Raw genomic sequence first — 13232 nt, forward strand, 5'->3', positions numbered from 1 at the left:
AAGGGAGGCTGGGAAATGCAGTCTTCCTACGTGCAGCTTTAATACCGTACGGGGAAAGTGGAGAGTGGAGGCTCTCTCTATGTGGCAAGCTCAAAGCAGAGGCTGGTCTCCACTTGAGACAGGTTGAAAATGTTTCTTCTGGGCTCCCGTAAAGACCCACCTTTCCCTTCCCACCCATGGACCTCAAATGTGACTTTACTCGTATGGCAGTTAATAAACGGCTGCCTGGTCTGCGCAGGGAAGAACGGTGACTCCTTTCTGGATAATGAATGAAGTAGGAATGGCACCGAGCAGGGTCCAGCTCAAAGGCTAGTTTTTTGGGGTATTTTTGTTTTGTTTTGTTTTGGTTCTTTTTATTTTTTTTTCATGATACTGGGGATCAGTTTGGTCAGGAGTTTGTATCAAATGGAAGTTTGTGTCTGGGATTCATGAATGTTTTTCAGAGATTAAAAAAAGAAAAGGAAGCTGGGCGTGGTGGCACATGCTTGTAATGCCCGCGCTTGGGAGGCGGAGACAGGAGGATCACGCAGGTTCGAAGCCAGCCTCCCTGGCTTAAGAGACCCTGTTTCCACATAAAAATATAAAAAGTAGGTCTGTGAGTGTAGCCCAGAGGTAGAAGGGTTTCCAGGAACCCCAGTACCACCAAAAAAAAAAAAAGAAAAGAAAGAAAAGAAAGAAAGTACAGGACATAAGCCAGTGTGGTGGCGCACGCTTGTAATCCCAGCACTTAGGAGGCTGAGACAGGAGGATCCAGGTTGGCAGCCAGCCTCAACTATTTAGTGAGGCCTTCTACAACTTAGTTAGATACTGTTTCAAAAATAAAGAATAAGCTGGGCATGGGTGGTGGCCCACACTTTTAATTCCAGCATTTGGCATTTGGAAGGCTGAGATAGGAGGACCTTGATTCTCAGGAGCCTCAGCTACTTAGTGAGGCCCTCTGCAACTTATTGAGACCCTGTTTCAAAATAAAGAAAAAAATAGGGCTGGGTGTGTAGCTCAGAGGTAGAATGTCCCCAGACTGCAAAAAAAAAAAAAAAAAAAAAAAAGACCGATATTTTAAAAAGTTATTTTGTTCGTGCATTGCAACTACACGTCCTAGTGAGGTTCGGGGTGCTAAAACCACACAACACACTGGCTCTTGACAGCTTTTCTTCTGTTTCCCACTGATTTGAAGAGACACCAAGACAGCTCAACCCATTTTGAAATTCTGGTGAATCTGACGTCTCACCTTGATGAATGACATCTCAGCTAAACTTTTCCCTCCCACATTTTATTGTCGTGAAATTTTATTTATTTATTTATTTACTGTCTGCTTCCCTGCGGCAGCGAGGGTAAGGTTGCACTCTAGACATCGGGAACTTTGGAGGGCTTCTTGTCCTATTTGCGGCCCCTAGCTGGGTCCCAGCCTTGTGACGAGGTAGCCCGTGGGCAATAGCAGCGGTGGCTCCGAGACCCGATGCGCTCTGAGGCGGCCATTCTGCAGGTCTCCTTCCCAGGGGAAGACGCCAACAGAAGCTAACTGCTCAAGAGGACTGCCAGCTGGGGATCAGGTTTACTGGGAGGCATATGTTTCTCCTAAGAGGAAGCCCAGGACTCCAGCTTCTGGGACATGAAAACTCCCTCGAGTGCCCAGCCTTGGGCGGCCCAGGGCCAAGGCCTCAGGCTGACCAGAGGGCCCAGCTGGCCGCCACAAACACACCTCTACACCAGAACCACCTGCCAATGCACCCCTGAAGCCCAGTGCCATGTCTCTCCACAAACACCACTCCCCATAGCCGGCTGCCTCAGCGCAGGCCAGGCACGGCTCCGGTCCACCCGTCTGGACATCCCAGTGCACCCAGGAATCCCAGCCCACCCAACCAAGAATGAACGTCCTGGACCCGGGAGGTGCTGAGAATGTCGCTCTCCTTCCTAGACTCTGGGTCTCCTTGGTGCCGCCTGTCATGGGGGAAGGGTCAATTCTTCAGTGCAGGTTTGGCAGGGTGGTCCTTGGCTTATGTGATGGAATATAATTTCAGTGTGTACCAGTCAGAGACATAGACAGAGGTTTATTTAGAAAAGTAAGAAATACTGGTTGAAGAGAGAACTTCGCCACCTCCCGAGTGGGACAGGCGTGTATTGGGAGGGCAGGGCTCATCTTGTAAAGGAAGCTTTGTAAGTGGGAAGCTGGACTTGGGGCCAGCCTAACAGAGCAGGTGGCAGTGGTCTGTTTCCTCTTGGGACCTTCAAGCTGGTGTTACCTATTTGATGGACAGCACTGGGACTGTCCCCATACCATTGGGCCTTGAACAACATCTTTTTCTAGGCTTCTTTGGTTAGTCTAAAAACAGAATATGTAGGCAGAATTTACTGAACATACAGGGCAGGCTCTAAGATTTATTGATCAGAGATTCAGGATAAAGATGAGGACCACCGTGGAGTTTCAAGTTAAAAGCTACAGTCCCTCTGTCCTTCCCCGTCTCCTGTCTACCTATTACCCTTCTTCTCCCATCCTGCCTCACTGCTTCCTGGTTTTATCTCCAGCCAGATGAGGAGCCAGAGTAGAAGGGATTTTTGGAGATGCTCCCAGAGCACCAAACTCCTTGTTCTTCCCTTGGGGGTCCTCTCCACACCTCTCTGTGGCAGTTGGAATGGAGACAGCTGCTCTAAAGAACTGTGATACTCTCAGAGAGCGGCCTCCCATGTGGCACTGACAGCAAGGCCGGCGTCTCCCCTGTCTCCTGAGCTGTGGCTGCCTGGGGGCTGAACCCTCATGTGTCTCCGGAGTTTCTTAGCATCCCCTAAACCCACCACCCCTTTCTTGCAGATACACCAGGCCCTCAGGAGTTCAAGAATAAGCACGGAGTTGATTCAGGCCAGGGCCTCATGCCTGAGTGGCTCGCACGCCTGCACACCCCTGGAGTGTGTGGCCAGGGGCTGCCCGGCTTGCACCTAAGGTCCCTTTGACAGTGTGACTTATAGGGCATAGAAAGGCATCCCCATATCCGAGCGGATCTGCTCAGTGAGCCTCGCTTATGACAAAGTCACTCCAGTCCCCCTCCCCATTTGGAGGGCACGAGGGTGCTTCTAACTCCAAGATACACCCCAGACGTTTTTAAGTTTTACTTTGAAACAGTCTTGCTGAGTTTCTGAGGTTGGCCTCAAAGCTTCAAACCCACGATGCTCCTGTCTCAGCCTCCCAAACACCGGCATGACAGCCGTGAGCCGCTGCGCCCGGCGCCTCCCCAGCTCGCCAGTGCTCTCCTCTGACTGATGAAAATGAGCTTTGAAGAAGGGTTCTTTCTGCAGCAGCTCTCCTCCTTCAAAAACAAGGACCTGGAAGGCAGAGATCAGCTGTCACCGGCGGGTGTATTAGCAAGTCCCTTGGCAGACAGGAACGACAGTCCCACAGAAGCGGGTAGTTGATATTCAGGCCCCGTCTTTGTTTTTTCTGACTACTAGGGCTCATTGCTGCTGTCCTCACACAGAGGCCCCAGCTATTTTTTTTATTTATTTTTATTGGTGCATTGTAATCATACATCACATTGGAATATAAGACTTGAGAGGATATACAAGCACACATCATCCAATTAGCCCTCATCCAGCCCCCATCCCATTCCCTCCCTCTCCCTCTATCCCATGCTTGTTTGATGATTAACTTTGATACATTGTTTATGTATGTCTTGCATTTTAAAGAGGCTCCATCCTCCACTATTACATACCCTCTGATTGGTCACATTAGTTGCTTCACTACAGGGCCTTTTCTATAGCTCAACCTCTTCCTGTTGCCCCTTTCCTCCTAGTTATTGCTGATTAAGGGAAGTGTCTGATTTATATTTTCTGTGATATTTCTCTGTGCATGCCTTGTTGCAAGTACCGATCCCACTCTTGACGGCCCCAGTAGTGGCCTGGCTACCCGGTGGACTGATCCAGACCTTGCTGGCTCAAGCAGCGGCCTTGACTCATGGGAGGCCCCGATTCTGGTCTTGCTGGCCCCGACACTGGCCTAACCCCTCAGCTGGCTTCGATCCCGGCCTCGGAGGCCGCAGTAGTGGCTTTGCCTCACGGCAGGCTCCAATGCTGGCCATTGGCCCCGGCACCGGCCTAACCCCTCGGCAGGCTCCGATCCCAGCCTTGGAGGCCCCAGCACCGGCCTTGCCTCACGGCAGGCTCCAATGACGACCTCTTTGGCCCCAGCCCCGGTCTAACCCCTCAGCAGGTTCCGATCTGGCCTCGAAGGCCTCAGTAGCAGCCTTGCCTCATGGAAGGCTCCGATTCGGCTGCTGGTCCTGGCACCAGCCTAACCCCTTGGCAGGCTCTGATCCCAGCCTCGGAGGCCCCAGCACCGGCCTTGCCTCACGGCAGGCTCCGATGATGGCCGCTGGCCCCGGCATCGGCCTAACCCCTTGGCAGGTTCCAATCCCAGCCTTGGAGGCCCCAGTTGCGGACTTGCCTAACGACAGGCTCCGATGCCAGCCATTGGCCCCGGCACCGGCCTAACCCCTCGACTGGCTCTTATCCTGGCCTCGGAGGCCCCAGCACCGGCCTAACCCCTCGGCAGGCTCCGATGCCGGCCTCACTGGCCCCAGCACTGGCCTAACCCCTTAGAAGGCTCCAATCCCGGCCTTGAAGGCCCCAGTACTGGCCTTGCCTCACGGCAGGCTCCGATACCGGCCTTGCTGGCCACAGCACCAGCCTAACCCCTCGGCAGGCTCCGATCCCGGCCTCGGAGACCCCAGCACCGGCCTTGCCTCACGGCAGGCTCTGATGCTGGCCTTGCTGGCCCCAGCACTGGCCTAACCCCTCAGCAGGCTCTTATTCCAGCCTCGGAGGCCCCAGCACCAGCCTAACCCCTTGGCAGGCTCTGATCCTGGCCTCGGAGGCCTCAGTAGTGGCCTTGCCTCACAGAAGGCTCTGATACCGGCCGCTGGCCCCGGCACCAGCCTTACCCCTCAGCAGGCTCTTATCCTGGCCTCGGAGGCCCCAGTACCGGCCTTGCCTCATGGCAGGCTCCAATGCTGGCCTCACTGGCCCCAGCACTGGCCTAACCCTTCAGCAGGCTTCAGTCCCGGCCTCGCGGGCCCCAGCATTGGTCTAACCCCTTGGCAGGCTCCAATCCCGGTCTCGGAGGCCTCAGTAGCGGCCTTGCCTCACAGAAGGCTCTGATGCCGGCCATTGGCCCCGGCACCGGCCTAACCCCTTGGCAGGCTCCAATCCAGGCCTCGGAGGCCCCAGCACCGGCCTTTCCTCACGGTGAGCTCCAATCCTGGCCTTGCTGGCCCTGGCACCGGCCTAACCCCTCAGTAGGCTCCGATCCTGGCCTTCAAGGCCCAAGCACCGGCCTTGCCTCACGGCAGGCTCCGGTCCCAGCCTCACTGGCCCCGGCGTCCGCCTAACCCCTCAGCAGGCTCCGATCACTGTCTCTGGAGTTATTATTTCAAAGATTCCAGGTGTAATGTATCAGATCTCTGCCTACCCTGAGTACTGGCCACTGCCATTGCTACTGCCTCAACCATTTCAAATCCTTCCCAGGCTCTTTTTCCACTCTGAATGTTGTCCAGTGTTCCTAAGCATGCGTGACTATAGCATTTGACATTTGGTATAATTTCTCCAAGAAAATAATGTTGGTAGGATCCGGTTTCTACTTCTCCTGAATACAAGTCTCCACCACCATTGCGGAGACCGCTTTCAACACCGCCTTTCTCCTTGGTCTCCGCTAAACTCTCTCCTTACAGGTGATGTCCAAGATTCTTAACAATATAGATAAATAGCAGTCCTCCTTCACAGGGAATTTTTCCATAAGTTCCAGTGCATTTAGATAAGTTTTGTCTGCATCTCCAGTGTCCCGGCATCCGCAACAGCTTTCTTAACTCCTCTCCGATATTTTTCTTTTTCTTTTTCTTTTCCTTTTTTTTTTTTTTAATAAGAGAAGACAGTATATGTGGTTTGAGGAGGTAGTGGGATCAGGCACTCAGTAGCACTGTGACCCAGTCGGTTTCTCCATGGGTCCAGAGTGCTCCGCACTACTCTGCCTGGGGCCCAGAGTCCCGCGACCCGGGCCCTGGCTTGTGTGCCCCATGCGACCCCCACCCAGGACCCAGCGTCTTACTGTGCCCGGCTTCTCCAGAGGTCTGGCATGCTACGCGTGTTCCGGCCTGGGACCCAGAGTCCCACAACCCGGGCCCCGGCTGGCGTGCCCCACGTGACCCCCGCCCGGGACCCGGGGTACTGGGCCTGGTTTCTCCAGGGGTCTGGCATGCTCTGAAAACGAGCTTTGAAGAAGGGTTCTTTCTGCAGCAGCTCTCCTCCTTAAAAAACATGGACAGAGATCAGCTGTCACTGGCGGGTGTATTAGCAAGTCCCTCGGCAGATGGGAACGACAGTCCCACAGAAGCGGGTAGTTGATATTCAGGCCCCATCTTTGTTTTTTTCTGACTATTAGGTCTCATTGCTGCTGTCCTCACACAGAGGCCCCAGCTATTAGTTAATGGTGGGCTGTGAAACTGCAAATACGCTGTGCTAAATACCATGAGAAAAGTCAACATTTGCTCCTAGTACTTTCCTTTTAGCTCTGCCTAATATAAGTGGTTTTAATTTCAAAAACCCATAGCTTTGATGGGGAGCAACCAAAGGCTACACACATTTGCTGGTTGCAGATACCCTGCTAGGAATTAGACAAGCAGCTCTGGATCTCAGATTATTTAAAGACAAGCCGGTCCTCCTACACCTTTGATGTGTCTAGAATTGAAACTGTGGCGCAGACAAATGGAGTCCCAGGCCAATATATAGCAGTGCCGGTGGCAAAATTGGAAGCCAGACACACGAGCCCCGGGGCTGAGATGGGCTTCAAGGGAGGCTCTGTGTCCTGCTGTCCTGTCTGTGTGCAGCCCGGTAAGTGTAGTTGGTTTATCTGCCACAGTGATACACATGTAAGACAAACCTACACAGCCAAGTGGGAGAAACCAAGTAAGAGACCACAGGCATCACAGCGGGGCCTCAGATGTGGCCCAAGACTCTGAGACGAGGATGAGTAGGCCCAGAAGACGAGGAGCTCTAGAAACACCCATGTATCCACCACCAGGAAGTCCTACCACCCATCCAAGACACTGGCCATGCCTCCTGCTCCCGGGCCTCGCCTGGCCTTGCTCTTGACCAGCAGGCTCGTCCTCCAGGCTGGCTGGCTCAGAAGCTCTTTGGGCCTCGGTCGCTCTTCCTGTCCTCTATGAGAGCTCACCATCTGCCCCGGCCTTGAGCTTTCTGTTGGGCTCTGGTTCTAATAAAAATCACAGGAAAGACAAGACATGAGACCAGCAATGAAGGGGTTTCACAGGACTGAGAAAGCCGCCGACAGCCTGAGCTTGAGTGCTCAGTGAGGTCAGGACAGATTGGCCTCCAGGCTCCAGTGAAAACCGCTCTTCAGAGTCCTGGGGCGCCAACTCGGGCCTGACGATGGGACCATCGTGGGGTTCCGGATTCTAACTGCAGCCTACCTCCTCTTCCCTGTTGGTCTCCTTTCTACTGATTACTTTCATTTCTCCTGTTCTCCCTCGGCCGTAGAAACTGTCTGGGGCAACAGGTTACAAGGGGGACGCACACACGATGGTCTAAGGCGCTGAGAAGAAGCCAGCCTGAGGTTCTGGGAGCTAAGACATGCAAAAGGAGCCGTGCATACTGGGAAATTGTGAATGCCACAGGAAGACCTGGACAACATGCGCGCTCAGAAAAGCCTAGAGAAGACCTGCGGCTGCTCTGCGAGCCTCCTCCCAAGCTCAGACCAGCCCCGCTGCCTGGAGAAGGTCTCTTCCATTAGGAAGCCAGTCTGCAAAGGCTGGGAGAAGTGGCTGCATACTACAGAAACAGGAAAAACAAACAGGAAAATGAAGTTCATTCAAGGAAGAAAATAAAGTGGAAGAATTCATCCTGGAAGAACCAGGCAGATTTTAACCAACATACAGCAGGTGTTGGGTCTATTAACATCAAACAAGAAACAGTGAGAGGAGACAAAGGAGACCTTCTGGCTAGATAAAAGAGTGAGCTCATCACGACCCAATGGCAGTTATAGACACTTGAACGTGCGAAGTAAACACCAGTGGGACTGAGGCAGGCCGGGCAGCTGTGCAGGACAGGAGACGCGGTGCCCCGCAAGGGATGAGCCTCAGACAGAGCCGGAGGAAGCGAGCCTGGAACAGTGCTAGACCAGAGCGCCTGGCAGACATTCTCAGAGCACTGGCCAGCAGAAGGGGAGCGCACAGTCTCTAAAGGGAACCAGAAACAGTCTCTCAAGCAGAGCACAGGTAGGCCACAAAACCAGGCTTAACACGCGCTTAAAAAGTGGATCATATAAAATACCAGAGAACAAGGGAATGAAGCTAGAAATCAATGACAGAAAAAAACTGAAAAAAGAAAAATGCAGAGAATCACAATGCAGCAGATCAGCAGCCCTCACAGAAACCACTGCTTGGATAAGAAAATGTAAATTGTTATTGACAGATTGCTTGAGTCTGAAAAAAGAAAGAAAAGCTTCCAAGAGTATCCAGGCCCTGGAGAACCCACCTGCTCTAGTGGGAACGGCTCCTCTCCAAAATCCAGTTGTTGACAATTTGACAGTAGAGCCAGGTGTGGTAGCATTACCTATGACTACAGTACTTGGGAGGCTGAGACAGGAAGATCGCAGGTTCAAGGCCAGCCAGACGACCAATGCAATGGCTTGCATGTCCTAGTACATGTGGTGGTCACAAGTGTGTGAAAGAAGATGGCCAAAAGATGACCAGAATCTCTGTGGTTACTGTCAAGGACTGTCCACTAAGCTGTCTCAGCCCCAGGAAACCTTCTGTGAAACTGATCCTCACCCTGCCGTTCCTACAGATTCTTTACAAGAGTCTCCTGCTGGGCAGCAAATACCACCAGAGAAAGAGCAGACAGCCACAAAAGTAAAATCCTGGACGCCTGCCCCAAGCTTACCTCCTGATTTTTTTTTTTTTTTTTCGGGTTTGGGGAAGAAACCCAGGGGCATTTGACCTCCGAGCTACACCCCCTGCCCTGTTTTTTTATTCTTTATTTTGAAACAGGGTCTCACTAAGTTGCAGAGGGTCTCACTAAGTAGTTGATGCTGTCTGTGAACTTGCGATCCTCTGGTCTCAGCCTACCGAGTGCTGGGATTACAAGCGTGTGCCACCAGGCCCGGCTTTGATTTTTTTTTTTTTTTAACTACAAACAGAACCACGAACATCTCTCCTCTTGCCTCTGACCATGGCACTGGCTGTGTGACAAGTTCACAAGATAACAAATGTCTTGGGTGATGCCTACTGCCCAGCCTTAGCGACATTCCTCTCACTGGAAAAAGTGTGCTGACTTAGACCATACCTGCCCGGTGGCCCTGTGGACAGAGGGCTGTGCCCCAAGTTAAAATGAACTTTCAAGTGCTGCCCAAAGTCTTTAAAATCCAGCAAGCCGGGCACAGTAGGAGTCAAGTGCACGGGGTTTCTGGGGCAAGTCTCCAGAGGCCCGTTACGGCCCAGGAGACACATCATCCTGCGTCTCTGAGGACAATTGCGGCCACGGTACAGCACTTCCTCACCAAGGGCCTGAAAATAAGCAAAGCAACACCTTGCTTTGAAAATCGCAGCACAATTCTCAAACGACACTTTGTTTAATCCTTATAGCGACCCTAGGATGGAAAATGACGCCCATGAGCTCACCCAGCTGTCGGTGGTTACAGGTCCGCTGTGCGCTGAAGCCACAGGACCCAGGCCCCTCCTGCCTCCCCAGCTGCTGGGCGGGAAGCCTGGGAGGCGAAGGAGGCACAGCGAGATCTGTGCCAGCTCTCTCCTTTCTCTCTGGAGCATCCAACATCCAATTAATCTTCCTGATGCCCAGTCCAGGGGAGAGGGAGGCACAGCCAGCAGCCAGCGATAACCATAATGAAGCCTTAATGAGAGGCTGGTTCTGCAAACGCTTGGTCCCTGCCTCTCTATCAGGGACGAATCCATTCCCAGCAGACATTAAGAGGTAAGACAGGCTCTCCCATGCACGTCCTGGAACGCATTCCATGGCCTTCATTAGTGGGTTCTGGTGCAGGTAAGCAAGATAGATCTGCCTTCCTCAGCCCGGCAGGCTTTATTTGTTCTGCAAAGATATTTGGCACAAATTAACTTTCTCTCATTTGAAAAATGGAGTGTGAGCTCTCTGAGCGCCCGAGTGTGGTGGAGTTAAGGTCCCAGCAGCTATGGCAGGGGCCCATCTACTCAGGCAGGTGTGACTGCAAGTGAATGCTTTCCACTGGGAAAAATGACCCATATAACCTGTCAGTGGGGTAACTTGCAAGTAAAACAAATAATTAACATCATCCCCATGAATCCCAAGAGGTTGCAGACAGAAGACTCTACTCTGGGAAAATGTCACCGAGTAAAGTCAGATGCTTCCTGGACTTCCGAGAAGCAGTCCTTCTCTGGCTGGCTGAGGGGGCTCCTGGAGATGGTTCAAGGTCTATTACCCATCAGTCCTCCCAGCAGCGTGCAGAGGTGATGTGCTGCCGGTTCTGCCCTGGGCTGGGCGTCGTGGACACAGGAGGAGAGGAAGCCTCAAGGTCTTAAATTCAGTGGGCAGAGAAGTCAGGTGAAAACTTCAAGCAACTACTGCCGCTGTATGGGGCCATGGTTCATCCCTCAAACGGTCAAGTGCTGGAAACTTTGTCTCCATGTGGTACTCTTGAAAGATAATGGAACCTTTAAGATCTGGGTCTTTAAGAGGTGGGGCCTAGTGGGACATGAACAGGTGTGTGTGTGTGTGTGTGTGTGTGTGTGTGTGTGTGTGTGTACTAGAGATTAAACCCAGGAGCATTCATTCATGTAGATACTGAGCCACAGCCCCAGCCCATTCCTTTTTCATTTTTTATTTTGAAACAGGGTCTCACAAAGTTACTGCCCAGTGTCCTGGAACCTTTGATCTGCCTGTCTCCGTCTCCCAAGAACTGGGATTACAGGCATTTGCCACCACATGTGGCTGAATAAGTCTTTAAAAGGGATTGTGCTTTCCTTCCAGGCAGTTCCATGAGAGCAGTAAAATATTTAAGAAGGGCCAGGGTAGAGCTCAGTGGTAGACTGCCCCTGGGTCCATCCTCCAGTATCAACATGCACACACACACACACACACACACACACACACACACACACGAGATACGGAAAACAAACAACTTTGAGAAGCACCGAGGATGTAGCTCAGTGGTAGGGTGACTGCCTCGCATGTGTGAGGCCGGCTTCACTCCCAGGACTGCAAAAGACACCAGCAAGTAAGAGAGACCTGGGGAGGAGGCGCCGGCGGTGCTTTGGGGAATAACCAAGCTGCCCACTCCGGGCATATCCAGTGTCGGAACCACTGGTCTCGCGGGAAGCCAGGACGCTGGGGCTGCGCCCACCCAGGCGGGCCCCACGTGGGCAGGACTCCTGGCCTCCGCCTCCTGACAGCTGCGTGCGCTCCGGCCTTCCCACAGTCACGCCAAGCGGCGGCTGTCATTCCCCGAAGCACTTTGGGATTCCAGTTTTTCTCCTCCTCGAGGATGGCAGGAACGTTCAGGTTCCTTCTTGCTCCTAACTGAGGAATACATCGCAACGGCTGAGATGAACCACGGAATACATCGCAACGGCTGAGATGAACCACGCAGGTGGGAGCTCGGCACAGGGTGTGCAGACTGGGCACAGGAATCGGTTACCGCGGCCCCAGCCTTCCAGTGTTACCGCGGGAAACATCACTGGGTGAACGCAGCCTTGGCTTGGGAGTCTGCAGGAAGGTTCAGCACAGCGGGGAAGCCTGGGAGTGAGAATTATTCACATTTGCCCACAGAGCGCCCCAGTTCCTCGCCTAGCAGGACCCTCTCCAAGATGGCCCTTGGCATCTGTTCAGGCGGGCTTCAGCCCCCCATGGGCTGGGCTCCTCAGTGCACACAGAGGGAGGAGACGCCGGGAGCGTTCCTCTTCACCAAGAGAGGCCTTGGCATCCTCTGCCCTCCTGCGACCCGTGCTGTGATGGGCACTGCCAGCCGCACACCCTCAGAGGCCCCAAGAGAGACCTTGGCATCCTCTGCCCTCCTGCGACCCGTGCTGTGATGGGCACTGCCAGCCGCACACCCTCAGAGGCCCCAAGAATCCATGACCTTGCCCGCCCTGTGACTCTCTCTTTACTTACTTCTAAATGAAAATTTGAATTTCCTTCTGTGATAATTATCAACCAGAGTAGGAAAAAATAATAAACTAAAATAATAGCTGAACCTATGTCTCTGTCACCAAGAAAAGTCACAGATAGGATATTTGGACCAAAGTTTTCTTTTCTTTGCAATCGTTTTTCTGTCTTCCGAGATAAGCCCCACTTCCTATTTTTAAATTTTATTTTAATTTTTTTTTCTTTTCTCTTTTTTTGTGGGTCTGGGGATGGAACCCAGAGGCATTTGACCTCCGAGCTACACCCCCTGCCCCGTTTTTCATTCTTTATTTTGAAACAGGGTCTCACTGAGTTGTGGAGGGCCTCACTAAGTAGCTGAGGCTGTCCACAAACCACGATCCTCTGGTCTCAGCCTCCCAAATGCTGGGATTACAAGCGTGTGCACCATTCCAGGTTCTTCTTTTTAAATTTTTAAACAAGCTCTCCTTCAGTTGCAGCGGGCCTCACTCCGTTGCTGAGGATGCCTCAGACCTGCCATCCTTTTGTCTCAGCCTCCCAAGTACTGGGATTCTACGCAAGCACCAACCCTCCTGGCCACTGTCACTCTTCTGAATTTAGAGACAGGTTCAGCACCCCAGAGTGGATAAGCTAGCACATGGACCACACGCCTGTGCAGTCTTTAAAGCATTAACTTGAGTGAACCTTGGCAGATGTCACCCGGCTTGTTTTTGTTGTTATTGTTTTATTGTTGTTCTAGGTTTTAATTCTTTATTAAGAAGCATGCGCACTTTGATACAAAAAAATTACAAGTACAAAAAGAATCTTGTGTCAAATCAATTCCCAGGACTTACCAGTCCTACAGCCAGCCCATGAGCTACTTTATTTTTATTTATGTTTTGTATGTGATACTGGGGATTGAGCCCAGGGGCTTCCTACCACTTAGCTACACCCCAGCCCTGTTTATTTTTATTCTGTAACAGGAGCTAACTAAGCCACCACATACTGGCTTCAAACTTGCCATCCTCCTGTCTCAGTCTCCAGAGTGCCGGGATTGCAGCTGTGGACCACCAACCCGGCTTAGCAGTGAGCATTTGTAGTCA

This window comes from Muscardinus avellanarius (genome assembly GCF_963383645.1).
Source record: "Muscardinus avellanarius genome assembly, chromosome: 19".
Taxonomy (NCBI): domain Eukaryota; kingdom Metazoa; phylum Chordata; class Mammalia; order Rodentia; family Gliridae; genus Muscardinus; species Muscardinus avellanarius.